The 27,636-nt window shown below is 46.3% G+C and overlaps 1 long non-coding RNA gene across 1 annotated transcript in view; it reads right to left on the reverse strand.

Moving 5' to 3' along the window:
• Positions 1-2,465: 2,465 nt before the first annotated feature.
• Positions 2,466-27,636, reverse strand: part of LOC137862932 (uncharacterized) — a 36,831-nt gene continuing 11,660 nt past the window's right edge. Inside the window, exons 2-5 of the long non-coding RNA XR_011100591.1 lie at positions 18,879-18,939; positions 4,820-4,959; positions 4,268-4,399; positions 2,466-3,826 (exon numbers count right to left, since the gene is read on the reverse strand). This is a non-coding gene — a long non-coding RNA (uncharacterized lncRNA). The remainder of the gene's footprint in view (positions 3,827-4,267; positions 4,400-4,819; positions 4,960-18,878; positions 18,940-27,636) is intronic.

The following is a 27,636-nucleotide window of genomic DNA, read 5'->3' on the forward strand; positions in this document are numbered from 1 at the left end:
GAGTTTGAACAGGCTGAATTAATTGTGGCAGAATTCACCGAGCAGAAACCTCTGGGTGCATCCCAGCCATGCTCCCATGGGCAGCCTGCGGTTTGGTACGGAGAGAAAAGGCTGCAGCTCCTCTCCAGAAAGGGAGACAAAAAGTGTGTGAAAGTGGCAGGTGGGAAGAAGGAAAAAACACCAGGCTGACCCAAAGAATGGCCAAAACCAGACCAAAAGGTCCCTTTCCCTGCACCCCTATTATATGCCAGCCCAGCACCAGCTCAGGAGGAGAGGACGGTGGTGCTGAGGGCTTAGGCAGGGCCAGGCAGGAGCACCTCCGCAGCCAGCTGTAATTCCTGCAGCCCAGAAAGTTGCTGAGGACCAGGATATCTGGCGCTACACGCGCCGCCGAGCTGGAGAGGGACGCAGCAGATTTGTAATGCAGCAGATAGAAGAAGCACAGATGTGTTGCGAGAGAGGGAGAGAGAGAGAGATACTAATTGCTTACATATTTAAAACAGCATCTTTAGTCTGAATGGGAGGCACCATTAAGCAAAACAGAGCTATTAACTGGGGCCACTTGGAAAGCTGCCATTTTCCCTTTTGTGCATGGCTTTTTGCATCAACACAGAAGTGCCATGCTTAGGGCACAGGAGGGCTGTCGGTCGCGTCCTGTGATTCCTCGCAGGGGTGCTGAGGTGCTTTGCAGTGGGGCAGAGCGTGTCCCTATACTCCCGGGTATCTAACGTGGATTTTGTGTGCACGCCCTCCATGGAGGACTTTCCTCTTTATCTGGATTAAATGGGAGAAAGAGCCCACTGTGGGAGGTTTGCTTTCCTGGGGATTGGTGAAACTCTTGTAGGAAGAGGAGACAAGCATATCGCCGTCACATTTATAGGTAAAAAATACAACATAGGTAAGTCTGGTACAATTACACTGTAGCATAGATGGCAAATTTACAGGCTCATATGCAGATTTTCTAACAGAGCATATTCAGGCCCCTGGAGAGAAAGTGATTTTAGGTACTGTAAGTAGCCCCATAATTTACCTTCTGCATACATCCGAGAAAACACTCATTTTCCTTCTGTTTTATCCTTTCTGGACTCCTCTATCTCACCATACTCTGGAGTGTCATAGCAGTGTGACCTGCCTGAGGATGAGGAAGGTGACCTTGGTGGTGCTGGTGCTGCCATCGAGGCTTCCCGAGATGCAGCAGGGCAGAGCAGCAGTCCCCTGGGATCCGGGAGCACCACACCGCAGCTGGCATCCCAGCCCCACAAAGCCTCGAGGAGGCAGATGGAGATATCTGCTCCTGCATCTCTTTCAGCTCCGTCCCAGGTGGTGCCTCAGCCTTCCTTTGTCTGATCTTTCTGCTTCGGTTGCCAATCACGGTGGCGACGTGCAGGAACAGAAAGCCCGACGGAGGCTGAGCAGAAAGTGGGGGATCGTTCTGGGAGTGGGTTTGCCTGGAAGAAACCCCTCGCAGGAGGCAGGGATGTCCAATTTGCTGAGATGCTCCATCTGCCGAGGAGTAGCTGGTGTTAAAAGACACGCTGGGATTTGACTCTGCTCCTGCATAAGTCGGTGGAAATGCTGCTATTAAGTGGAATGAAAAAGCCTCCTTGCAGGGTGAGCTGAGAGTTAAGCTTGATGCCCTTCACTGGGGAGCTCCGCTGTAGGGGCTTGCACAAAGAGCTCTGTGAATCCTCTACTTGGTGTCATCTGTTGCTTTATTCCTATGAAAGATGTAGGTCAGAGAGAAAGGTCATTCTTCAGCTGCTCGGGCTTCAAACACAGGGACGAGACCCTTGGAGCACAGCCGGGTTTTGAATGGAGAGGCAGCAAGCTACGGAGAAGAGTCAGGAAGAGTGCAGCTTGCTGAATCATGTTGTAATCAATTAACGAGGCTTTGTAACATCAAGTGCAACTCCATGGTGAAAACCTGGTGATTTTGGTGCATTTAGTTGCATTGCTGACAGCCAACTTCTGCTCAACCAGGAGCCTTATGGTAGGGATAGCAAGAAATGAGTGTACCAGGCACGGGCTGCAGGCGAGTACATTTTATTCTGCTTTTGCTCCGAGTCCATCCTTTAGAGCATTCCAGACAGAGTTGGCAGAGGAGGAGATAATGCATCCTAGCTTTATGCATTGCTCTTTATCCTGAAGAACTGCAAACTGCTTTGGAGCAATTGCCATAGTTCCTCAAGTATTAGTCATTCCCCACATTCAATCCACTGCAAATCCTCACATGATTCAACTTAAACAGGTGCGTAAATGCTGCAGGATTGGGTCCATAAGCATCCGGAGCCTCAATTTTATGTCTCATTTGTAAGATGGGTTGCAGGAAGATGAGAGTAAACTGTCGAAAATAGACTGTTGTGGTAGAGTAATATGTTCTGAAACAGAATAAAAGGCTATTATATCTTCTAGTTTTTAATAATTCGAGGAAATAATTCTGTATCCTGAACACTTGCAGTAAATACAAAAAGGTGTATTGAAAAAAAAATATCTTTGCATAACAGCAAGAGTAACTGCACCAGAACAATATTGCATTTTGCAGCTTTGAAGGGAGAAAAGAAAAGAAATGGCACTTTTACATTTTCTTTTGACCTTTCAGAAATACCAGGAATATGTAATAGCCATATTCACCAACAATAGCTCAGAGGATTCAGGGAATAAGAGTTAAACACCCAGGGACATTTACAAACAACTGACAGAGAGGTGATGAATTTAAGATGTGGATATGAAAGGCACGGATATGCAGAGAGTGCAAAAATAATACATATTTAACTTGTTTTTAATCCGTCACCAGGAAAGGTAGCGGCACCTGACCAAGAGAAGGGGGGCTGGAGAAGATGACACCACTGGGTCGTTCCCGTGCCATGACAGATGATGGGACCTGGAGCAGCGGGAGGTCTCGGGGGACCTTTCTCCTTCCCATTCGTGAGGCTGTAAAATGCACATAGCCTTTATCATAGCTGTCAGCCAAAGTGAACAAAGTTTACAGCCCATTTTATACAGCTAAACAGTGCTCTGACGGGATAAACAGGCATGATGGATGGGAGCCTGGACTAACCAGGGTCGTGACGTTTCATTGCCCCATTACTGGCAAGGAGACAGCCTCCAGGTACTTTCTCCAATGAAACCGTGGTTCCTCTGGTGATGGGCAGGCAGCTGTCAAGGGGTGCGGTGTCTTTTCATCCCCAATAGGTTCATCAGCGTGAGGGAAGGATGCTGATGCTGTAGGTTCAATGCTCTCCACCTTCTTGCTGCATAGCCCATGGCAAGGGATTGGGGGTACCACTCCAGCACAAAGAGTCCACAGCCCCTTTGCATGTTGATGGAGGAACTCTGGTAATAACCAAGCAGCTTGCAGGCTTTATTTGCCCTTGGGTAAATCTTTTCCAGCCAGATCCCAAAGCAACCAGGTCCAATACTAAAGCACATTCACCCCCTCCTGCAGGAACCAGGAGTCTTATTAAAGGACTCCCAAATGCTGGAGAAATTAATGTGTCCTAGGCATGGGGATGTGAATATGGTTCACTTATAAGGCATAGCACTGAGACGGCCCTAGCCGAGACCTTGGGAGATGGCATAATGTTGGTGAATCTGAATTTAGCCACATCAGAAGGGTCTGAGACTTTGTGGTCTGCTCCCTGCTGAATTGCCTCAAAAGGCATCCCTGCTCCTCATCTCATAGGCTGAAAGGAAAAGCCCTTATTTTCCTTGGATGGAGCTAAAACCCTCATTGATTTTCTCTTCTCAGGGATTTTTGCCATCAGAAGGAGGAATCCAAGCCTGTCACAGTCTTTATTACCAAAGTGGTGTAGCAGCAACAAAAAAGCTTTGGTGGTTCACAAGAAAGGGCGAAGAAAATTAAACTGTATTAATTTCAAGCTCTATTAGGATTTTAAGAAAGTTAAATCAATAGAAAAGGATGGACTCAATAGGGAACGTGACCTTATTTTCCCAGTGTCTGAAGGGGAAGTGCACACAATAGAGAGACAAAAATATGCATATCTGTAAAAGCAGATCAGCTTCTTTGATGTAGAAGGAGAGAAGTTAAAAAGCTTTCATAAGCTGGCATCATTTGACTGGCATTTAGGAGAACTGTCCAAAAAATAGCAAAGGAAAAAAAAAAGCCAACCAAACAAAAAACCCCAAACAAACACCACCAACAAAGAAACCCAACCTCACCCATTAGTCCATTCCATTTCTTCCTCTCCTGCAGTAAATCACAAAAAGGTGTGATCGTCCATGCAATATTTCATTAAATACAACTTACCATTGTCAGAACAAAATGTTTGATATGAAACAGAATGATCTTTCTTTCTTTTTGGTCAGATAAGCTGGTTTGGATTAATAAAAATGCCACATCACAATGATATTGACAATTTGCATGTGAAAAGCCTTCCACCTGGTAATGAAAACGAGTTTTTCAGTTTTGCCACCACTAGCTGTGAGAGATAAGGTCTGCTGTCCTCCCCCTCACATTAACCATGCACAAAAAATATGGAAAAGGTAGAAAATGTGTGACAATTGCAAATTGCCTCTTATCTGAACCTGATGCTCAGGTATTGATATTTCCAAATGCAGCCGCCCAGCTGGCACTCTGCTCCTCTCTTGCAGCCTGGCACCTCCAGTTTGGGAGGGCAGAGCTCAGTACGTGCCCGTGTGAAGTTTTTTGTACCCTCTTTGTGGCGTTTGGTGAAAAAACAATCCGTTTGCATCGCCCCTTTGTCTGCGGTTAGCGAACCGCTGGGTGGCAGTGCTGTGCGTGCACGTGTGCGCATAAAGGATGGGGGGGGTACACTATTTTTGGGGGGATGTCACAAACCTGGGCATGATTTGCTCACCTTTGATACTCTGAGGGTCACCGCGGTGCCCAAAAGAAGGCAGGAAAAGAACGAGCTGGAAGATGCTTCAGCTCTGGAGATCGCTGATTATCGCTGCGTTTCCATCAATCTGTGCGAAAACCTACAGCCAGAAGGAGCGAAGGCACAAAGTTCAATCCCAGCGCCGCACGCCGGGCTGATGCCAGCTGTCCCAGCCCTGCCTGCGAATTTGCATTTGCAGCATTTCTCTGGTGGCCCTGCAAGACAAACAAAGCAGCCCCTCGCTGACAGCCCCGAAACAGAAAAGGCACGAGCTACCGCTCCACCCCTGCCCTCCACACTTCACCCATGTTCTTCCCACCCCATAGAGAAGAAATGAACCCAGCGAGGCCATATTTTAAATGATTCAGAGTTTGCACCCGTGCTCAGTTAAATATGAAGCATTCACAACTCTTGCATACGACTGGCAGTGATTTGAATTCAACAAAACATTCCCCTGAGATAATTCCGAATTGATAAGTATTTCTCACTTACGACGGTAGATTTTAAGTGTCTGATAAACAGATAGAGTCTTCGGATGCCAAATTCATCCCCAATCTGGTTTTGAATTTTATCTTTTTATCTCAGTTCAAAGCTGCTAAGAAGTGGCATTGCTTTCAGGTCTCCCTCTGCAGAACACCTTCATCACTGTACTTCTGTCTGAATTTCCTGGCCCTTAAAGCACAGGTCAAATCTGAATCTAGTTTTGGCCTGCTTCGTGTTGGCAGGTTTGATTAATCTTGTCCTGTACTTGACAGAAACCCAATTACTTTCCACAACTGTGCCGCAGAGGTAAATCTACCTAGTTTGGATAAACAATTCTACACATGAGATGAAGAAATAAGCTGTACACGGGCACAGTGTGGATCTGTGGGGGAGGTCTTGTAAGATTAATTTGAGATAACAGACTCTGTTCCCACCTGTGAGAAACCAGAGTGAAAACGAAGGCTGGAGAAGATGTGAGAACAGATAAAGAAGGACGAGGAAATCTTTGACCTTTTGTGGCTGTCCAAATAAAGACGACAACGGTGCTAACCTCTCAAAAGTCCATCACCCTGGTGATCAGCATACCTGAGAGAAAGTGCAAAAAGTTTTCTTGCTTTTCCCTGACCTTCTTGCGGTCCTTGGGAAATTTTTGATCGAAAATATTGATGCAAAACATGCAGATTACAACAGCAATTAAAACGCCCCAAAAAAAGAAGGAGGAGGAAAAAAAACCTGCATACACACACGGCCCTTTGCAAATGAGAACTTCTCTGCAAGGAACACATGGGATTTAACAATATGTTCCATTTAGCAAAAATGACAAAATCTTTAGGGATAACATGAAGAATGAACTTTTTCTTCTCTCTACTTCTTGCCACCACTAAAAACTGCTGTGCAAAAGGCTGTTAATATGAAACCCATTTCAGGTCTAGAAAGGCACTTGATTTCTGTCTACAGGGATTGTCATTTCACTTCCCCCGTCAATAATGAATGCTTTTTTCTCCTCTTTTGTACTAATATTTCTCATCCTTCATGTCCTTTGTGGTGTGAAGAGCTGCTGAGCGAATTGCCCAGGCTTCAGAATAAGGGCACTTTTCAAAGAGCAAAGCAGGGCAGAGGGGTTTTCCCTGAAGATCCCTAGCCACAAGCTGCAACAAGAGCACAAGTTAGCTCCCCCTGTGGGAGCAAGAACTGAAGTTCTTCACCAGGACTCACCTAAGAACTTGTCTTTTGGTGACCACAACCAAAGAAAAAATCATTCACATTTGATCTGAAAAGCTCTTTGTGCATTGCAAATGCTGCCATCACCAATCATACTCCCTTTCTGGATCCTAAAGTGAAGTTTTTAATCCATGACTTTGGCTATGCGTTACCATGTTCTCGGAAACCCCCATTTTTGCAAAGCCAATACAAACGAGTTCCTCGGGAAGGAAAAAAACTTTAGTGCAACTTGTCCCTAAATGCAATTTTTGGTCTGATCTTAGATCATCAGTGTCCTCTGTGGCGAGGAATATTGGTGACTGATCTGCTGCTGGCTTGCACCTAGCAGTGAGGTATCATCAGGAGGGGAGATAAGCAATGCTCCTGGCGGGTTTATGTGCTCTGTACAAATGTAGAAGGAGAGAGAGAGAAAGAGCCAGTGTGACGGAGAGACACCACAGGCATGTAGCAGACTTCCTGACCCAGTGATTTATTTATGGCATTCCTAGAGGGGAGGAAGCCATGCAACGATCACGAGCCTGCACGCTGCTGTAAGTGGCATGCTTATGTATATTTAGCAAGCAAAAACATGAGACATGAAATCTACAGAGGATGGGAAAACGATTCTGATCCTTGTGAGGTTATTGAATGATTAGAGTCGGGGAATCAGAGACTGTTATTTGGAGGAGCAAGAAAGATTTCCCTTGCTTCCTTCTATAAATGAATTACTGTCTCTGCCAAGATTTGCCTTTTTTGCTGCTTTGAAAGCCAGGGTATTTCCTCGCCTAACTCACCACGCTTTCCTTCTGGTCCATCCAGGCCATCCATGGAGCTCCGCAGGGAGCTTTGGATGCTGATAGCCACCGCAGGGCTGAGAGAGAACAGCCTCTTTTCACACCGAGATCTCTGGGAGATAAATCTCGCCGCGAGCTGCTGTCTCCATGGTAGGTGAACAATGAAAGAAGCGTTGCAGAGAACAGGCCTCAGATACAGCTCAAAAAAGGACATAATCTATGTCAGCTGAAACCAGCAGCGACATCCATCGGCCTGATGAATACCCCCGTTGGCAGATGGGAACGCTTATGTAGTATGGGGTTGCATAGAAGGGAAGTGCACAAAGTGGAACCAAACGCACCAAAAAGCCTCATTCTGTGAGGTGCTGTGCACCTCCAGCTCCTGGCAAAGAGCACAGCACTTTGCTGGAGCCACCTCAGTGGACATCACCCAAATTCTCCCCCTTTGCTGCAGGCTGGGGTGAGCCCAGGAGGGTGCAGTGAGCAGTGGGACCAGCAGCAGCATGACCCGAGGCTGCACCATGCCTTGGGGAGAGCACCCCTTGGGGAACAAGGGGTGTCCGGTAGCACAGCTCAGCCTGGCCACCTTTCAAAGCACTGAGCCCTCACTGAACCCATGGCCTCACCTCAGGGTTCTTGCCTCTGCTGTCTAAACTGGAGCACATCAGAAACAAGATGTGAAACAACAGCCAAGACCAACCTGTTTTGTTTCCAAATTCGGCCTCCGCTTCAGCTTTTGGGATTTCAGAAGTGGCAGAACCCACAAGGCTGAGGCTCCTGGGGACACGTGGGTGACTTGGGGCACCAGCTGCCTCTCCAGCTGGGTCTGATGACTGGAGGAAGGCTCAGGAACATCAGCCCTGACCTGGCCTAAGGAGCTGGAGTTAATGGACTTAATGCTCAGACTTGCATCCTGATCAGACTTGTCTGTTGTTCGTGGTGGGGAAAAAATTCTGCCTTTTATAGATGGGAATATAATGATCAATCAAGCTTTATCACTCCAGTTTCCATTCTAGCAGCTTATAACCACATAATAAAAGCACATAATGAAAACATCATAAAAAGACACAGTAAAAATACATTCTCCATGCAAGTATTGCCATCTTAGCACATCCCGGATAGAAACGCTGAAGAGTTCTTGAGGCTTCTGGTGTGCCCTCGTGATCCCCACAACACTGCATCACACCCACCCCTTCCACTCAAGGAGTGCTGCCGATTCCAACCACAATGGTTCTGGGAGATGCACATAATTGTTTGGATTCAACAAATCCAGAAGACAAAAGGCCTCCAGACAAGTTTTGCCTTCACAAAGTTGGGTAGAAAATTCTGTGAGAACAGCCTCTTCAGCCTCTTTTGTTGCATTATAGCTCTTGTAGGAAGAGCTGCGTGAGATGGGTGTTGTATTAACACTTCTTCCCCACGCTTTAAGAGAAGGTTCATCTTCACAGGCACTCCTCGGCTTTACTTTGAAGGACACAAACAGCTTACTTTGCCTCCCTGGCCTAGCTTCATTTCACTTTTTTTCCCAGCACTTTTTCTTATATCCTCTCCAAGAGAGCACGGTTTGCTCTCGCTGGAGATGGATCAACACCTGAACCTGCTATAGCCCCTGGGCTGGGGGATGGCTCTGCCCAGGGACCGAAGATACTGGCCCATGCTAACTCTGCTTGACACCAAAACAGGTTTTATTCACATCAGATGGCTTCCATGGTGTTGCACTGAGATACCTGGGAAACAGGAGCGGCGCTCATAGACTTATTTTTTCTCCTGCTTAGCAGGGACTCCTTTATGCGGGGAAGCTGCTTGGGTTAAAGCCCTGCCTAGCTGGCCCCCAAACCTGCCCACCAGCCTCTCACCGTGCTCTCCAAGTTTCTCATGCAATTACTGAAGTGAGCAGCTAAAACAGAAATTAATCATCACTGCCTGCACTTTGTCCTTCACTTCAATAGCGCCGAAATGGGCTTCTCGCACTTTAATAAGCCCCTCCTGGATTCTACTCGCTTTCAAAGATTTTGTTTTGTGTTTTATTTATTTATTTATTTTTAAAAGCCAACATGGCAGTGACACTGAACTTAATGGCTCAGCCACAGGTTGATTTTTTATTTTTTATTTTTTTAAAGCCACAGATGTTAGCAGTAACATCTAAGATGACTGCACCTGGTTATCTTGGAGATTAAAGGCAATATTGTTCCCAATTTTTTCCAACTGCCTATTTTGTGTCTTTGCAAGCACTTTGTACTCGCGTGGTTTTGCTTTTTTTTTTTTTTCCCTCCATTACTTCTCTCTCCTTTGTTTGCTTGACACTTTCATGCAGAGAAAGGGGAGAAACATAAACTAGGCAAATGTGATTTGATCACAGAGCTGGTGGGGGGCAGGCACAGGCAATCACGCTGCCTTGAACTCTCGGGTGTGCAATCAGCTGGAGCTCGGCTGCACGGAGTCCCTGGGAATTATGTAGCACAACGATGCTGATCCAGGGCCTGTTATTGAGTGATGCCTTTGCACAGACCCCAGAGCAGATGTAGTACGTAAATATCTCACCACCAAAATCTGGGGATGTGGGAAAATCTGGAGGTTGGTTTACTGAACGAAACCTGTAGGCTGGTTCAGCTGCAGAGCAGAAATTCCTGGCCCTGGCCCTTCAGTTTCTCTCCTAGAATATAAAACCCCTGTCAGAGGCATTTTCTGTGAGTTCCCAGCCTCTTCAGAGGTGCAGTAAATTAACCCGAACTCCCTTGATTTCCCTTAATCTTATGAAAAAGCAGGTTGCAAAGCAAAACTGTTGTCAGCAAATGCATTAGAGACCAAGGCGGCAAAGCTGACCCCCTTACACCAGCCCTCAATTAGGTCCCTGGGATTTTAACTGTTCCTTTATCTACTGAAAAGGAATGTTAAAAAGTTTAATTGGCATGTAATGAGATAACTATAACAAGTTAATTAGTTCTCAATTAAATCGCGTTTACCATACATTCTGAATGTGTTGTTAGCAATTAATGACACCTAATGAACTTGCAAGAGTGACTGAGTTTACAGTGATAAGGAAAATAATAGTAAAGCTCACACGTGGCTTCATAGCACCTTAGAAGCAACACACGGTTTCATAAGCCTGTGGTCAACCCACCATATCTCGTGCAACCACTAGAAGGGAAACAAGCAGTAAATTTATTCTGGCATGTAACAGGGTCTGGTAGGAAACAATTGGCTTTCATGACAGGCCTTGCTGGGAAAGAGAAGTCCCTGAGTGCTCCAGGAGAATTTCAAAGGAGAAGGGAAAGCAAAGTTGCACGATAAGGTCAATTGTTCAGTTTAGACTTATAAAAGCAGTGTTCAGATCATGACAAACGGTTGAGCCTGGTGGGATCAGATAGAGATCCTGCGGTGGATGAGGGAAAAGGGTTAAATTATTTCCCAAGATTCCCTAAGCAGTGAGTTTATGGAGAACAATTTATCTTTGTGCTGTGAGTTAACCTCCTCTTAAGCTTTGCACCATTACAGTGCCACACTGAATAGGCATTAGAAGGGGGAAAAAAAATCCTACAAACTAATTTGCATTCTAATGAATTTTTAATTGAACCAAAATCTGTTGTTTCTGTTTAAAGATGCAGTGTTGACTTTGTGGTCTGTGCTGCTGAGAGCCAAGTGGGATCTTAATGTGATAAAAACAATGATAACGCTAAGCTTAATTAGGTCTGAAAGCGTGCCTGGTAAAGTGGCATGGAGTATGGGAATAAAAATGTCACCTCCTGCCTCTACCCCGAGCAGCCGGGCAGGCTGCAACGAGACCAAAACCAGAGCCTTTACTGCTCCCTTGTGCAAAAATCAGCTGATGTGCCAGAGAAATATCTGGTCCCACGGGCAATAGGATCATCCGCAGTCAGTCCTGTAAGCTAAATTTCATCTTCTCCTGCTATTAGATCCAGCTGTAATGACAGACAGGACCTGCTGGGGTTTCTCTAATCACTTTTCTCTTTGTAATAGACCATACAGAAATGCCAAAGCCTGGGAACTGCAGTTTCCAAGGCCAGGACTTGGAGGCATCAGCTCTCATCCCCTTCTCCACTCACTGTCCATGCATCTGAGCCTCCCTAGGGCTGGGAGACCAGAGAAAAGCCCTTACTCAGGGATTTCTGACCAGCTGCACTTGGATTTAACCAAAAATGCTCCCTGGTACCTAGGTACCCTCATTTGCTCCCTCTCTGGCGTCCATGTAACTCTGTTCCACACATTTTAAGGCATTCTGTTGTGTTTTTAATGTCTTGTACTGAGTGACTCACCAAGCTGTCAGTGACACACGTACCTAAGGAGCTCACCGAAATAAGAGCAGAACAGCTATTTTGACACTGGTTTCTTGCAGGTCCTCCCTCATCTTTCCTCTGGCTGCGTCTGCTCCTGGGAGGGTTGCTCTGTTAATAATATACTTGGATTTTCTTGCAATTAAACTGTGTTTTTACTATTTATTATGGTAATTTATATAGTATTATATAGTTATTAATTTATTAGGTTAAGATGGGCTTAGCTGCACAAGGAGCATAAACTGAATACACTCTTCACCTCCACAGAAAGCCTGACACTCTAACGAACCCAAATAAAACCACAGTGATCAAAAACAGGCTATGGCAGCAGGTTTCAAAACCTGTTAAAATCACCACGCAAGCTTCATCTTCAATATCCTGCTGCTACCTACCAGGCCCTGCGTTTTGCAGCAATTTGCTCCACTATTGCTCTGTTACGACACTTGAATTTATATTGTGCATGAGTCACTAGCCTTCAATGCTCAACTTTGTCCTTTACATTATACATCACATTATTTTTGACTTTTAAAAGTAATGGTGCCCCTGACCAATTTATTTCATACCTCCTCCCCAGTGTCAGCGGGCAGTAATTTGGTTCCCTGTTAACATGGGCTGGAAACACTTTCCTCCCTCAAGAGAGCAAGTTTGTCACTGCAAACACCCTTTGGTGCAGAGTAGATAAAGCACAGACCTTCCAGCTGAGTTCTAGCTGCTGTTTTCTGGAGCTGGAGCAGCTGAACAGAGCGAGCTGCAGCTCTCCCTGTGTTGCCTTGGCTCTGGGGTCATTCCTGCCTGTCTCTTCTGGCTTTGCAGCAGCAGGAGGTACAAGAAGAGCCCTGACAGGTTGCAGGGTTGCAGTCCCAGAACTGGGAAGTTCAGATGTTAAAGAAACAGGGAAGATGCCACGAGGAGGTTTGGATGTCACTCATGGCCACCAGGATGCCCAAAGCTGCATGTATGAAGAGAGGTGACTGAGCATGGGACTCACCAGGCTTTTGCCTTGGCACAGGACATCGTAGTGGGGAGTTGGCAGCCTGCAGCAGGCAATCGGGACTGATTTGGGCAGGCAGGGTGCTGGGGTATGCCAGCTTTCCAAGAGCAGATCTTGAAGAGCTTAGTGTGCTTCCAGCACGTGGTGGTCTCTCAACTCCTTGCTTGATTTGCCCACTGAGCAGGAATGACACCAGGGCAGATCTCAAGGCCCAGGTGCAAATCCACTCTAGCAGGGATGGGAAAAGCCCAGGAGTCAAACAAGCTGAAGAGAGAGGCCTCTTTGCATTTTTTTTTTTTTTTTTTTTTGCTACATATGTGCAAGAGCTTGTCGAGTCCATAGAAACAAAGTAGTTTAAAATCCAGGAAACAGCTGCTAAATGGCAAAGGTGTCTTCGCACTTGTATGAAGATCATGACTGCACTGTGTGAACTCAGGCTTCTGGAGATAGGCTCCAAAAGTGGGTAAATGTCACCTCATTTTGCTTTGTTGAAAGGCCCTTTTGGAAAGAACGATGCAAAACCTGCCCTTCCTCACCTGCCTTTCTCCTCTCTCCTCCCTTGCTGCCGCTGCTGGGAGTTAAGCGTCAAGTCAATTGAGTGATTTTCCATTTTATTCTGACAGCTGGGGAGATTTGTGACCAGCTGGAGGTCCTGTGGCACCCAGTGATGGACCAGGCCAAGGCAGCACCGTCTCCCTCTCTAATGAGCCCAGCAGTGGGGCTAGCGGGTCCCAATGCCTGCTGCAGCAGAGGAGTCCCTCTGTGATAAAGGTCACCTCCGAGTTAGCTTAAGACATTTTCTCAAAGGTTTTTGTAGATGTATAGGCTTGTGGCTCTGAATTTAGCTTGATCTGGGTGATACAGGCTGTCAGAAAGCTTTCATTCTCCTGCTTTCAGAGGTATAGCAGCACTCAGTAAATCTGCTCAGATGTCAGACAAAATAAATGCCAAAGAGGCGAACCACTGCTATTTACTGATGAGGTCTCTCCTGCCGCCCAGCTGTGCTGGCACCTTCTACACCAGCCCTCGCTGCAGAGCCAAGGCAGAGGCTCTGGGTGTGCAGTGCAGGTGAGTTTTTCAGAGAAAATTCGGAGGCTGGTGACCCCTCAGACACACCTGGAAGGACATCAACCCCAGGCATCCTCCTGCGAGGGGGAGAGGGCAGGATGGAGAGCTGGGCAAGCTTTCCCTGAGCTTTCACAGGAAAGTGAGCACAGGCAGCATTTCCAACCCAGAAAAAGCTGGATCTCCATTCTCAAGCTCTGCCGGTCACAATTCAATCACACAATGCCTATTAGAAAGTTGCTTTTGCAATGGGCTTAAAAAAAAAAAAAGTTGGCTAATTGGCTTTTGGCCTATTTAGGTGCATGAGACCTAGTACTACAGAAAAGGCACTTTTAAAGGGAAGGGTCTCTGGGAGATTATTTCTTTCGATAGCTCTATGTAAAATCTCTCTACTTCTTCACCAGAGTTGAATCAAACCTACTGATGTCACATTGCAAGCTTTGCCCCTGCTTTTTCACCTGCTTCTGCCTCTGTTCCTCTCAGTCTGATAATGACTTCAAGTGACGAGAGCTTGGGCCTCCTCATAATGGGCCCACTCGTATCGCCAGGATTAATTTTGGATACCAGGATGAAAAATATTGTCAAGGTCCCATTTGACAAAGCATCGTTAGTTCTGAGAGAGGGATGATTTTTGTGATTCTATTCAGGGAAAATGAGGACAATGAAGGGGATTTAGTGCACAAGGGACCGCATAGCATCTGTTCCACAGGCCACCAAACACCTTTCCATCTCTCCTTAGCTGATGTGATACCTACAGAAGAAATAAACACAAAACACCCTGTGCTGCAGGAATGTCCTAAGTCAGCATCTATGGGAGAGAAAGGTCCATGAACAGTGGGCTCACACAAACGTGGCTGCAGTGGTTTTAAGATGTTGCCTCCTCCTCAGAGGGACCAGCAGATGGCAACATGGGCCTGAAGCTCAGTTGCACCCAAGCAGGCTCTGCCACCCTTCAAAGCCACAGGCTGCCAGGCACAGACCTGTGCAGAAGAGGCTGAGATGAGAGCAGCTTTGGCAAACAGGCATCAAATAGCCGGAGGCTGTGATTCCTTGAGCAACTGCAGGAGGAATTCATCTGCCAGCGCTCTGTAACCAGGACGTCCCATGAGTACGAGGCTGCATGCCCATTTCCAACAAGGCTTAGGTCAATCGAGATCATTTTGTTCCCCAGCCATAGAAAAGCAGTCTAAGTGGATTGACATAATTGACTCGAGCAGAGTTCAAAAACTCTTTGGAGATTAGGGCTATGGTCTCCTTTGAAAATAGATAGTCCCTCGCACAGAGCCCTGACTTTGGTTAGGCCTACCGCAAATTAATAAGTGTAATAAATTATATAATGGATGGAAGAACTTAAGCAAAACACTCCTGCCCAAGAAGGCAGAAGTGATTTTTCAATAAAGCACTTTTCAGGTTTTCACCAGGCTTCAGCTGCTTTTTGAATAATGAAGTAGATAACAAATGAAATACATATGCTTAAACCACGATCCTAATTGAAACACATTATGGTCGAACAGGGCATGTTCTACACAGGCAGAGATCAGTGTGATAAAGCAAGGAACAAGATGGAATAGCGCTTCAGAAGTGTTTAAAAGCTCTTTCCATTTGGCAGGAGTGGCTCACATTTGCAAAACATTTATTCAAGTCTTAGTTGAAAATAAATCCTTGAATGTAGCTATGCTATTGAGAGGTTGCAAAGTGGCAGTGGCCTCTTTAATCATTGTCCCATTCAAGCCCTAATCAGCGCAGCATATGCAGGAATGAGTGGTAGGAGCGAGAATTCACCTCCTCAGCAGGGTGAGGCTGCATGTGTCTCTTCTTTCTAATTAGAAGCTCTATTCAGATGTTAATCAGCAACACCATGATTAAGGAGGATTAAAGAGAACACTTGGACTTCACTTCACTGATGTGGCTAAAGAGGTTTTTCCTTTCTTGTAGCAAAAAAATGGAAGTCAGTTTGATTTGTGAGTCTTGTTTGGCTTCACCTCAGCAGCGAGGATGTCACCTGCTCCTCGATGCTGCAGTGATGGAGGGCAGAAGTTTCACATCCAAGGCTTTCTGCCTTTTGTGAGCCTTCCGAGCCACTGGCCCTCGGTTTGCACTGCTGTCTGCTGAAGTGGGGATGAACAACTCAGCCCCTGCAGCCAAGAGGAGCTTGGGAAATACTGAAGACAAAAATGGATTGAGAAAATAAATGAATCTGAGCTGCACAGAGTGAGAATGGTTGAGAAGTCAATGAAGGAATATTCCTACAGCAGACAGGATTAGACCTAGCCTGGCAACTGGAAGGGACAAAACTGCTGGTGATGATGCTGGGATAGCTTCAGGACAGAGAGCAAAGATGGACTACAGACCCTATGGGCATTTTGACATCTATAACTTCTCTGCTCTCCCTTATCCAAAGGGAAGGGCTGCTACTTCACTAGAGATGGCCTCCAACACCCTCTGCAAGGCACCTACACCACGTGCCATGTCCTGCTCAGCAGTGCCACGTCATTCCCTGTGCCTTCCTGTGCCCCACAATTAGAGGAAACAAAAAGCACTCTTGTGTTTCTTCTGAGAGATGAGCTCAGCTGGCATAAAATGAAACCATTTGTCTAATGGTCTAATATTTGGAAAAAATCCCTTCAAAGAGACTGTACTGGAGTTGGCTAGCCCTCCAAATACATGAAATGATTTAATTGAAGGTGACAATTTAAATGGGATTTTTAATGGATAGTGACCTCATTGAAATCCGTATTTTACCATTACAAAAAAGTTAACAGCAGGTAAGTCCATTGTACATTTTCAGTTGTTGTTTAAAAAAAAAAAGTTCTCCCAAATGGATGTAATATAACCAAAATCCCAACATGCAAATATTCCTCTGTGAACTCCGGTGCCAGGGTGTATTCCCTTCATTTGCATCTTTTAAAAAAGAAAATAAAATCAAAGCAATCAGTTCGTTTCTGGTGGAGAATTTGGATGCTGCCTCCTGCATCAATGCATAATCCTCAGCTCAGTGCTCATTAAGCCGTGATGATTCACGACTGGCTCCTCCAGCTGAGACACAGGATGGGTTCAGCCCTGAGTTGCCCTCACTATCTGGAGGCATTTAGCTCTGGGGGGTGGCAGCACACAGATTGCTGTGGGTTTTTGGAGGCTGGCTCTGCTCTGCAAAGTTAAGTGTTGACTTCAGCTGAATTTCTGACTGTACAAAACTAGCACAGGCAAGCAGGGATTCGGTCCTGCACCATATATTATATATGATTGCTTGGGGCAAAAAACTACCAGTGTCTTTAATTCTTCTTGGTACTATGCAGGAGGGAAATGGTGGTGGCAATAATAGGCTGTGTGCTTGTGGAGTATTTCCAGTCTGGATTCATTTTAGAAAGGTTAGCACAGAGTTGTCAGGGACTTCTGAAAATTAGGGGTTTTCAAAGCATACAATTCCCATGTTGAGATGCTGCTGGCAGTCAATATCCAGGCTGAGTCTTCAAACATCAGCTGGGCATTCAGCATACCTTTGTGTCATCCTAATAGACGTTCACATCTCAGCCACCACCACTCAAAATAGCACCTTTCTGAACTGGAGTCCTGTTCTGTCTAACGGAGAGAGACCGTAATCTTGGGAGGTAGAGCTCTGCTGGGTTTGATGTATCCAGCAAGGATAACAATGATAGCGGAGCTCTGATGGAATAGATGGTTGTATGAGCTATACAAGTTCATGGGCTGCTAACCCATGGCGACATCCACATCACCCCACTGTCACTGCTGCTGCTACCTGCACAAGGTAAATTGAGTGTGGCTGGATCTGCTGCTGATGTGACACTTAGACACCCATGTAGCTGCACGGGAAAATCAGGGGTGGACATCCTGTGACCAAGCATGTCAGAGGGAGGTGACTGGAAATCAATCATTCACCATTCTCATAGCAGAAAAATAACGGATCATTAAATATGAGCAAAAGAACTTATCTTTGCTTAATTCTTCAACTTAAAGATTTAAACTGCAGAACACACTGCCACAGGATGACGTGTAATAACAATATCCATGGTCAGAAAAAAAAAAATCAAATGTTGTTAAAAAGAAAGACGTAAATATTGGCTAAAAATGCCTACGCTATACTGCCTAAAGCTGGAAGGACACACCAGAGCAAACACCTCCATACGCTTTCTTTGTTCCTATACCAAAAGCTTTTGTTGCTGATCACTGTTGGAGACAGCAATCGGAGCACAGTGGGGTTTGGTTAGGCTGAGTACAACCATTCTTACATCCTTATGAAAGTGTTTTGCTCACGGGTTTCCTTTTCTAGGAAACTTCAGGATCTCTGGACAGCATTTTGACAAATTTTGGAAACTAACCAGATACACCAATGTTTTAACTTTAACAAGGACCGTCCTGTTGGCTGATGGCCATTAATTGCGAGAGTCCCTGCATAGCCTAGTGAATTACCATGACTCCTAAAAGCCATCTCCTACCACCCAAGCAGTTCTGAGGACAGACAAGTCCCCTGTTAGCAAAGCCATCTGCTGTCAATGTGGCAGGATAGCTCTGTGCATTTCTCCTTGTACTCTGGGTTTCGGTTTCTCTGTCCTCAGGGCACGCTAGCAGACTGAGAGGAGCCTGTCTCAGCCCCTCAGCTGCCCAGGTCTCCAACATTTTACTGCTGTCACTGTGGCCATGCCCACTCAGCGTAATTCAGCGCTCTGCAGAGCTGCATCAGCCAGCTCGGAGTCAGGCAGCATCTGCACTGTTGGCACCCGAGCTGCACTCACACAGAACTGCTTTCAAGTCAACACACATTATTTCTCACCCACAGGGCTACTTTGGCATCTCTTGCACCTTTGCACCACAGAGACACACCTTTCCTTAATTTTAAGCACGCAGTAATGAAGTCCCCTTGGTTGTTGCCAAAACCATGAAGACTAAAGGCTGCAAAGAACAGCCACTGCACCAGCACTGTCCTCAACAGCTTAGGAGAAAGACTGAGAAGGATGAGTTCCCTGCCATCCATGTCTTCCACCTAACCAAAATGGGGTTTTGCATCAGACCGCTTCTGCATGCCTGAGCACTGGACAAGTTTCTCCAGCCATGGAAGTCCCTTGAAGTATTTAAGATGAAAAAAATCAAATCAGAGAGCTACAAACCACTGAGGTTTTGATCAGAGACCATTACACTTCCCACATACTTAGAAATACATTCATATCCTATTACTTACTTACTTCCTTCTGCTAACAGTATCTCCAGAAGAGTCCTTCCAACCTCACCTACTTCTCAGCCTGCAAAGAAATAGAGATCGTGATTGATGATCGCAGGCAGATGTGATGAAAGCATCCCAATCAGAGGCACAACACTGTTGCCTGAGTAATGGCTTTCCCACCCCCACAGGAGGCAGCACGCATGCCGTGCTGAGCTTGTTGTTCTGGTGGGCAGGATCCTGCTCCATCAGATGTACACAAACAGCCACAAGTGCACTTTGCAACGCACAAAGAAAGCAAATAGATAAAGCTCAAAATACCTCCCTGCCCTTGTCTGTACTCCTGTTAACATCCTGGCATGAGTGTTAGTCTGTTGCAGTCATTTGTTTTAAGATTGTATTTGGCTTGACAGGGAGTCTAGACAGAAGTGTGCTCCGCTCATCTGACAAGTTCCCATTGCTCTTCCTTGCGTTGGGGGAATCTTGGAGGAGCCGGTGCCTTGGAGGCAGAGCTCAGCCCTGCAGGGCTGGGGCTTTAGTGCAGAGCACCCCTGGCTGAATGTAACGGGTCTCTGGAAGCAGGGGAGGAAGGTGCTCTTCTTCCTCTGGAGCAGGGCGGAGACATTTTAGGGTCCCTGACCACAAAACCCATTTCCAGATCGAGAGCACAAGGAGCAGTGGATAAGCTGCCAAGGCCAGAGTGATTAACTGATAGATAGATGGATAGATAGACAGACAGATAGATAGATAGATAGATGGGTGGGTAGATAGACAGACAGATAGATAGATAGATAGCTTTTTAGGGCAGCAGGATCGGAGGCTAGGACACTGCTTTATACACATCTCCATGTTTCATGCATATCTCCATCTGTGTAAAAGAGGTCCCACCTCAGCCTGAGTCTGCACCCTGCTGGGACCCAACCTGCATCCCTTCGCTGGTTGCAAAAGTCAGCAGGAACTGGGAGCAGCTGCTTTTTAATGATGTATCCTCCAAGTTGCTGTAATTCTTCCCCCCAGGCTGTTCTTTGTCATTCAAAGGCACTCTCATAGTGCATCCTCTTTGTCACATGCAGGTAACCTCTGTCCTAAAGCGGTCACCATGTACCTGCTTTCTTGTAATGCCAACCACTGCCACAGTCCTGATAGCCTCTGACCAGCCAACACAGACCCTTTTGGGGGTCACCAGGGATCCCGAACCCACATTCTCCATGCTTCTCCACTAAAGCTGTGGGTATTTTCCAGATGACACGTTTCTGTTGGGCTTCTCCCAGGGAGCTGTGAAGGCAGAGAGGGAGTGAAAGCAATGAGGGATGTGGCTATTTTGGGACAGAGAGCTATGGGAGCCCTGGAAGCAAAGACAAACTCTCCATTGTCTTGTAATATCCAAAAATCTGCTTCCTAGGGCCAATATTACAATTCAGACCCCTGGATGCTGCACGAGGTGGGGTGCCCCAGCCTGGTCCAGGCAGCCTGGCCCCTCTCGCTGCAGCCCGCTCATCCCTCTGCTGGGCAGGGAGATCAAGATTTTTGGCTGCAGCTCTGAATGCTCCTCTGCCGATGAAATATTTATTATGACATGTTGCCTAGCAATGACCAGATTGCCCTGAACATGCAGGAGATAAAACATACTACGGGATGCGGGAACCAGGGAGAGACAGTGGAAGACAAAAATCAAAGGAAAAATAACTCCAGACGGTCACTGATTTTCCCGGGTTTGGAACAATTTGCTAGCAAGAGATGAAAAATAGATTTTGTTCAGTAAAGTGTTGGATTGGTCAGACTAATTTCACCAGCTAGGTAGCAGGCTTACAGGGATAAAAGCAGACAGTCAGGAAGCACTTAGCAGTTATGTAGCAAAATGGGTTATTTTTGTCACTGCTTGGCGGTGTGTGTCCGGACAGCACGGTACTGTGCTGGTGTCTTCCTGCTCGTTGTCAATGTGCCAGAGCTAATTAAAGCGAGCTGGGCCTATCCACGGAGTGGGATTTACTGAAACAAACTAATCAGGAAGGCAAAAATAGCCGTGGATTTCTGCTGTTCGGAGGGAATTCATCGGCTCGGGAAGAGGATGGCGGGGAGAGCCGACATCAGATGTCTGTTTCGCCATCTGATGCTTCTCATTCATCCCGCTGTATACTCAGAGTGCTTTCAGGGTTGTTTTTGTTTTGTTTTTCACCTCCCAGATTTAATCCCGTTTCCAGCAAGCTGAATAGCCAACAGGTGAGAGAGGTAGCATTTCTGAAAAACAACCGCTTTAGAAAAGCTGTCGGCGCATTTGCCTTTTGATGGAACTCAGCACAAAAGGGAGGGAAAAAGGGAAAGAGAGAAGTCCTTTTTCTGTGAAAAGAGATCATCCCGCGACTTCATTCACCGTGTTTGTTTGCTGGAGCCTTTGCAGAGGCCAGCTGTTAATAGATGGGCTGCATGAGCCTTCTCATTCAATTTATCACCAGGCTTGCACAAAACGATTCTGCTGCTTTCGCGGGGGCATAGTCAATCTAACTATCTCACACGTCGGGAAAAGCCCTGATTGCTTTAGCATCCATTGCCTGACAGCTTTTATTCCTAGAATAGCCCTGCGGGGAAGGGATTAATGCTCCATTTTACAGATTCACGGAGTAGTGCTTAAAACCAGGAGGAACTTTGGATCGTCAAGCCAAATGCAGCTCAGGACGTCTCAACGGCTACCCCTGGATGCCACCCAGTTCTTTGTAAGTGCCTGATGTCCTCATGGTGTCCCCATGGCAAAACCGTGTCATGGTCCTGCCACCAGGATGTGGAAAACCCCTGGACCTGCATCCCATTTTCAGGGATCCTAAAGAATCAAACCAGAGCTCCCCAGTCAGAGATGCAACACTGAACACCCCTTGCCCACCATGATGAGGAGCTCCTCAGAGGTCTTATTTCAAAAGTTCTCCCAGTTCTAAAGGATTCAGTCAACCCAGGATTGTTTAAAATAGCCACTTTTTTTTTTTCCTCCCTTCTTTCTTTTATATTTATTTTTTTTGCAAGCCAGTGAAGAAGGTATAATTTCAAAGTAATCCCCAAAGGCTGTTGTGGAGTCCGAGACATGGTTAGTTAAAGCCCTGTCCTAGGAAAATGTTGGTAATCAGGAGAGAGAGCACGGAAAGGGATTGAAAAATATTCCGGTCTGGAGGGTGTGATTTATGGTGACAGGTGAAGTAGAGCTTCCTATGTTGGCTAAGTGATGGCTAAATGGGAAGGTGCTAATGGCAAATCTATTTGAAAAAAAGGTATGAAATATCAAGGACAAAGACGGAGTGCCTCACGTGGGTGCATGGCAGCGTGCTAGGCCCGCTGGCAGAATGACCTGTGCAGCAGTGAGGTTATGGGGAGCTGAGGAACGGTCTCCATACGGATCAGAGGAGCTAGAGTTAAGAATTTAAGTGAGAATTTAACAGGTAGGCTGGGAAGAAGACAAAAAAGACAACCAAAACAGACAAAAAAACAGATGTATGGAAGGGATTTTCCTGGCCAGCCCAGGAGCAGGGCTGTGGGGTAGCACCAGAGTCCCCTTTCCCTCCCCAGGTTTCACCGTGCCCATGGACTCTGGTCCCAGCAAGCTCCTTCAAGCATTTCGTCCCCAGCCTGAATTTCTGCACCGCTCTCGCTTTTTCAGCTTCGTCATTTTGACAGGCCAATTCTCTGACATTTTCCCCTCTGCTGGCTCTGCAAGCAGAGCCGACATGCATTACTTGAGCTCCCAGCACTGTCCTTCCCCGGGCACCAGCCGTGGCTGCACCAACGCCTGCCAACCTTGCAGCTTTTTCCCCCAGTTTTTTATTTCACAGCAGATGTTTGGCTGGGCCCCTTGGGGCTGTTCATTCAGCTTATTGCACGGTGGAGAGAAATCCCTGTTTCTCCAGGGTGGGTAATGGCTGCGGAGCTGTAGGAAGCTATCGGGGTGTTCGTGCCATCCTCCTGCAGGTGTTTCGGGGACAAGGTTACCTCGTCCCCTCCTGACTCTCACCCAGAGTCACCATGGGGGAACTAATTGCCTGCCTTTAATAGATAAACCAAGGGCTGTTTAACCTTTGATGACTGAGTGGATCTGGGAAATGAATCGACCAGTCTTTAATGCAAGGAATTATATGGGCAAAAGAGGCAGAGTGGGATGGCAGATCTATTCAGCTGCTAGAACTGAGGCAAAAGAGACCAGGATGTGCCCCTCTCTCCCACACCCAAATAAAAGGCTGCCCATCAGAATAGGAGGGCAGGGATAGGGTGATGAGATACAGCACACCTGTGTCAGGAGCCAGACCCATCAATTACCACGGCAGGACTGTTGCTGGGGAGATGCCTCCCTCGGCACAGAATCCGATGATGCTGCGTCGAGACGGTGCCCTGCAGATTTCAGAGGCCCTCGTGTCCCATCCGATGCTATCGCTGTTAGTAGCAGCTGGAAGAGGGAGGTGCAGGGAGAGGAGGAAGCACCAGCTCCCCTGGGCTCAGTGCCTCGCGTTTCCAGCGATTTGCTGGATGCCCTTGGAAAAGCCAATTACGGTTTTGCTGCCTTGGATTTCTCGGTTGTACAATCCAGAGCTGTTCGCAAGCGTAATTAACCCATAATCTGACCACAGTTTCAGGCTTGCGGTTTGTAAGAGGATGGCGTGATTATTTCAGAAATCATGTATTGAAAGTATTAATAGATTTTTAAGACCTGGAGCAATGACTGTGCTAATTTATTTATACAGCATTTGTTAACCAGATCGCAGAACCTCTTCCGGCAGTATCTACACTGCAGGCACGCCTGTAAGTCCCCTCTGTGCTATAGCAAGCCCTCCAAAAAGATGTTAAGTTTTGATTTAAAGATCCCAGGTGACAGAGACTTCATCACATCTGTAGGTCAGCTGTTGGAAGGCTGATTTCCCTGCATTGCTGAAGTATGCCGTATTGCTAGGCTGAGCGTATCCAGGATCCGTTCCCACTGCGAGAAGATTAAAGAGCTGTAAATGTGAGCAATCTCTAACCCAAGTAGGAAGCTGCAGACTGTGACCGAGTGAGCTCTTTGCATGCTTGGGGATAAACTGAATAGATTAGGGTTTAAGCCTCTAGGAATAAAGCAGATTTCTGAGATCTTAAATAATTCCTGGAACTCTCCTCTGAAGCCTTTCTGATTTTTCCAAACTGTCTTTGAGATTTAGGTGTCAAAACTGAAGAAAGTATCAAATGCAGTCTCAATGATAATAAATTTAGACGTAGCAGCTCTACACTACTACAATTTCCTTCCTTACTCATTCGTGGCTCACATTTGTACTTGTAGCTACAGATTTGTGCCGGCAGTCTGTTTGGTTGTCTACCACGACGCCCTATTTCTATTCCAGCAGTTTCTCAGCACTCTCAGAATACCTGTTTACAACGTGATCAATGTTTAGACATAAGGGCAGGATGAGTAGCTGATATTTTGATCTAGAATAACCTAACGAGAGCCCAGTAGTCAGTCTGTGCCTGAGAGGTGGAGTCAAATTCACAGCTGGAGTTTTTCAGCCCAGACAAGCACAGCCTGGATGGGGAGCAGTATTAATCTGCAAGGTGGGCTGTGCTGCCCGAGCACGTCAAACCTGGCATAAGCTGATGAAATGCACTTTTCTAGGGAAAAGGTCTGTGGGAAGGGAGGGGGGCTTGACAGGCAGGAAAAGGGGATTTCTCTAAACAGAAGGAAAGTTGCGGCAAGAAGCAAAAAAGCCAGGACCTGCTTTACTAAAACATGGAGGAAAAAGACATAAGGGAGCAGTAAGGAAGCCTGCAGAGAAACCTGGAGGTGGAAACTCTTTGTTTACCTGAATTAAAACCAAGGTTGGTTAATCCCAATTAATTAATTGAAGTTAAGAACCTAATTTTCTTGCCACGTGGAGATATCCTGCTAAGTGGAATGAAAAGCGAGATGACTGGTGAACAAAGACAGTGTGCAGAAGAAAAGTGAGATAACATGCACTGAACATGAGGTGTCAGAGGGACGTATCGGAGGTTGTCCCAAAGATGCAACAGAGTGTTCACTGTAGAGAGGAATAATGAGAAAACCCAAGAAAGTAGAGATGGGAATTCTCCCAAGTGAGTGATGACCAAAAAACACAAGAGCTGCAGGAACTGTGAAACCAGTGGAAAGGGAAGTTGAAGAGAACAGGGACAAAATCAGGTGTGCCAACAGCAAGTGGCAGGGGAACCTTCAGGCAGAGAGGGCAAATGGTTTGCAAAAGTGAAAGCAAAGAGAAAGTTCCCCTGCAAAATCTAGTACTGAAGAACTGTGATTAATTGCCTCATGAAAAGTTTTGGCCTCTGGGGAAGTCCCTGAGAAGCTTCACATGGAGCTTCCAGCTGCTGTGGTCTGGTAGATAAATGTCATCTTCTTGGAGGCTTTGTGCTGCTGTGTGGAGCTGGACCCCAGGACCAGGCAGCGGCGTGATTTACCGTGCCAACATTAATGCTATCAAGTGATGGGCCTCTGGTTATTGGGGTGTATGGTGGAGTGTATTTTACTGATAATGCATGTAGCATTTGCCTTGAGATGTCCATCAACAAGGCACTTGCCCTATTTGCTATTGATTTATTAATTCGTTATCATTCTGTATGATTAGAAAACCCACATCGTCATGGCCACTGCAGCAATGGCAGCAGGGCTCTTGCAAAATCCATCCTGCACAGCAAAACTCTTGATCTGAGAAGGAGACAGACCTCTGCGTCTCAGAGTGACTTCACATCTCCACTGGGAGGTGAAGGGGCCACTGTGCATCACTTCTCATTGCCACAGACAAGGGCCTGATGTTTGCTTTTGCTTCTCCTGTTGTCTGCTGCTGAATGGGAAAAGAATGCCTCTCGCTCCTTGCTTTCTACATCAATTCAGCGATGGAGAACAAAGCTTCCCCTAAGTGAAAGTGCAAGCTTAGCTATATGATTGGTTACGAGGCATGTTTGCAGCCTACAGAGACGCTCGGGAGCACAGCGATTGGCTTTGCTTAATAGCGGTGACAAAAGCTCCTCATCCTGCCCAACAGCACTAAAACCTCCCAGCACAAAGGGCTGGGCGCTGGTGGGGCTGGCGGCTTCTCCCCGCGATGCCCAGCTTCTGTTGCGCTGTGTTTACAAGGCAAGCGGGTTTTATGCTGCTTTGGGCTCAGTAGGATCCTGCCAGTTTAACAAAACCTCCTCTCCTTTTCCTGGGAGGAGGTGAAACGCTTGAGCAGAAAGATTAACTCTGACATGACTCTGAAGCTGCTCCCGGGGGCAGGACGACCTGCCTGGAGAGCCAGGGCTCTGGCAGGGGTCAAGAGCTGGCTCCGAAGCTCATGGCTTTTTGTTTGGTTTTGTTTAAAAAACAGGGGCAGGAGCAGCAGGCAGCCCCCCGGGAAGGGCAAGCAGCCCCCAGAGCACAGCTCCTCTCCCATCACGTTATTCACCACGGTTCAGCCCCAGCTCTACAGAACATCTCCCCGAGTCTTTCTTCCTGCACAAAAGCACCCAATTAGATTTCAGAATGGAAATTTATCAATTACATAACTTTTCTACAGAGAAAATTGCTGCCTACATGCCATATCTTTTCAGGAGGAGATGTCCATTAGAGCTAATTGTGCTGGTGGCTTTGGTAATGGAGACACCGGTTGGGCTGGAGCTGGACAGGCAGACTTAATCCTATTTGCACTTATGCTACTGAACAGATAGCAGATGTCAATTACTCTAGTTACTAATTTTCTGGACTGTGTTGTAACCCATTATCCAGAGGTGAAAAGTTTTGTACCCCATTATCATGTCCCTCACATCAGCTAATGACGCCAAAAATAAACTACGTGTTTGAAGATGTTGAAATTAATAGTAATTTCTCTGTGCTTTGTGATATCCCTGGTTTTGGTACACGTTCTCCAAAGCCTCAGTATTTTAACTGCAGAAAATGTTAAGCTGGGAAAGCTATTTATTGATTATACGTGGTATCCGGGGAGTGCTTTTTTGGCATCAGTCCATCTCTTGTCCACTTGGATTTTCAGGAGAGACTGAGTGGCTCTGACAGGAGTAGAAGAGGGCAAGCACATTGAAAAAAATGTAATTGGAGTAAATGAACTTTCCAAGACTCAAAGTGGACTGTAAGGAGAACTCTGGAGTCTGGAGGAGCTTCCCATTCCCCCAAAACAACTTAGTCCAAGAAAAAGACTGTAGTCATGCTGCTAGGGGTGGGTGCCCAAGCAGGACACAGGGCTTGTTGGAGTCCTTCCCTAAAGAACCCTTCCACCCATTATGTTTCCATTTCTCCATGGAAAGATATATTTTCCACAGACAAATCTAATCTAATCTCGTAATTTGTGTTTTGGGACAGAAAAAATGTTGGTTTACTATCAAATAATAAAAAAAAATCCCAAATTCCCAACTTTCCATTTTCTCATCCATCTCCCATTTGTCTGTGCTCATCCATCTTAAAGTATAATAGGGATTTTGTGGTGCCTTTTTTTTTTTTCTTTTTTGAATCTGAATAGATGCACTGAGCCTTCAGAATAATTTTTATGACAGGCAGACAGGTGAAAGGGAGAAATCACAGACATTTGAATAAATGTCATATAAAACACAAGAACCAATCTGAAAGTTCACAGGATGCTGAAACAGATGGTTTTCTGAGAGGTAATCTATTTTCTGAATTTGGTATTGCAGCAGGCACATAAACACATCCTAAGGAGAAGACTCCCTGTCTTTTGATAAAAGGCACCTACCCTCCATGCAGCCTGTACCTGAACAAGGAAGAAAAGAGAGAAAACTGGGGAAAAAAAATAATCAGGTT

Source organism: Anas acuta, chromosome 12, assembly GCF_963932015.1.
Source record: "Anas acuta chromosome 12, bAnaAcu1.1, whole genome shotgun sequence".
Taxonomy (NCBI): domain Eukaryota; kingdom Metazoa; phylum Chordata; class Aves; order Anseriformes; family Anatidae; genus Anas; species Anas acuta.